Here is a 1,947-nt window from a genome sequence, read left to right as displayed (position 1 = left end):
GTATTGCTTCTCCCCACCCCACATCCTCAAAACAACAAGCAACAGCTTCTGGATGCCATGAAGGTTTCTGGGTGGTGTCTACCACCTACACACAAGACAGTGACATATCAGAGTGCAAGAATGATCTGAGCAACAGAAGCACTTAACTGAAAGAGAAGACAAATTATAACTCCTGAAGTCCTTTCCACTTGGCATTAATGTGATAAATTCTTGCATAACGAAGTATCATCTCCCAGTTGTGCCAAGTGTCCATTTTCGTGTTCTAATTCATAGTCTTGGAGCTACTCCCTATGTTAAAGCAATTTGATTTAGTTGAGATAAGATGAATGACATACACTTGAAAAGTTAAGTGAAACAATAGAAGATCCTCAAGTATGAGTGAACTGTAGTTTTTAGTGGAAAATAAAATTACTTTTTTGTGTATTTGTATTTGCATTGTCTGCAGGTGTTTGGTATGAACTGCTGCTTACAAAAGAAAACCATACACAGTTGTTTGTGTATTTCACTTTTTAAAGCATTAATATTTGTATTTTTAAAGAAAAATTTAAGGGAAACAAAAATGTTTGCACGACTGCAGAAAGCCTTGGACGAAATTTCCCCAAACTAGTTTTTTGGAGACTATTTTTGGCCATTATAGATCAAAAATGCAATCTGAAGAAAGCTTTTAACAAATTAAATAACACGCTGCCATCGTTAATTTTCTTATTCTATCTCAGCATTGGGGAATTTGAAAGGAAGATACTTTAAGATAATGTATGGACAGCGCGGCGGCGTGGCCGGAGGGAGGCGAGTGCCCCGTGTGCACGTGTGGAGAAGAGGCTGCACCAGCGCGGCGGCGGGAGGTACCCCCGCCCCCTCCGGAGACGCAGAGACGCGCTGCACTCTCGCGGCCTCGGTCACCCGCTCAGCTCCCTGCCCTAGGCGAGGAGGCCGGCTTGCCCGGTTGAGTGGCCCGAGCTCCGGGCGCGGAGAGCTCAGGGCGGCGACGACAACGGCGTTGATATCGGGGGTAACAACGGCCTCAGCTGGCGGGGAAGATGAAAGGCCGGATCGAGCTGGGAGATGTGACATCACACAATATTCAACAGCTGAAGAGATTAAACCAGGTCAACTTTCCAGTCAGCTACAATGACAAGTTCTATAAGTATGTGCTGGAGGTTGGCGAGCTAGGAAAACTTGCCTATTTCAATGATATTGCAGTAGGTGCAGTATGCTGTAGGGTGGATCCTTCACTGAATCAGAAGAGACTTTATTTACGTCATGACACTAGGATGTCTGGCACCATACGGAAGGCTAGGAGTAGGAGCTAAAGTGTTAAATCATGTCTTAAACATTTGTGAAAAAAACGGCACTTTTTTTTTTTTGCACAGGCTCCGGACGCGCAGGCTCAGCGGCCATGGCTCACGGGCCCAGCCGCTCCGCGGCATGGGGGATCCTCCTGGACCAGGGCACGAACCCGTGTCCCCTACGTTAGCAGGTGGGCTCTCAACCACTGCGCCACCAGGGAAGCCCAAGATAGCAGTTTTGACAACAACTATCGGCATGTCCAGATCAGCGGTGAGTCTGCAGTTGACTTCTACAGAAAGCTTGGCTTTGAGATTATTGAGACAAAGAAGAACTACTATAAGAGGATAGAGCCCGCTGATGCTCATGTGCTGCAGAAAAACCTCAAAGTCCCTTCTGGCCAGAATGCAGATGTGCAAAAGACAGACAACTGAACAAATTACAGAGGAACTTTCTTGCACTTGCTGGTCACCAAATAAAAGAGAGACCCACCGATTCCCCCCGCCCCCCGCTTTTTTTCTTTTAAAGCTTTCCCCCTTCCTTGTTCTTGTGTTTCTTCCTTTCAAAACTTCCTTCCCTTTCCTCTCAAAGTTTTAAACTTTTAAGGACTTATTAATCGGGTTTGGATTGTGCTAGTTTTCTTATTTTTGTGAGGTGGTTTGA

The 1,947-nt window shown here is 45.8% G+C and overlaps 1 pseudogene; it reads left to right on the top strand.

Annotated features, from left to right (window-relative positions):
• Positions 1-1,037: 1,037 nt before the first annotated feature.
• On the top strand, positions 1,038-1,722 carry LOC132439271 (N-alpha-acetyltransferase 50-like; annotated as a pseudogene).
• Positions 1,723-1,947: the final 225 nt, after the last annotated feature.

The sequence above is a fragment of the Delphinus delphis genome, chromosome 16 (genome assembly GCF_949987515.2).
Source record: "Delphinus delphis chromosome 16, mDelDel1.2, whole genome shotgun sequence".
Classification (NCBI taxonomy): domain Eukaryota; kingdom Metazoa; phylum Chordata; class Mammalia; order Artiodactyla; family Delphinidae; genus Delphinus; species Delphinus delphis.
The sequence above is the reverse complement of the archived record's forward strand: the minus strand, read 5'-3'. Positions and strand labels throughout refer to the sequence as shown.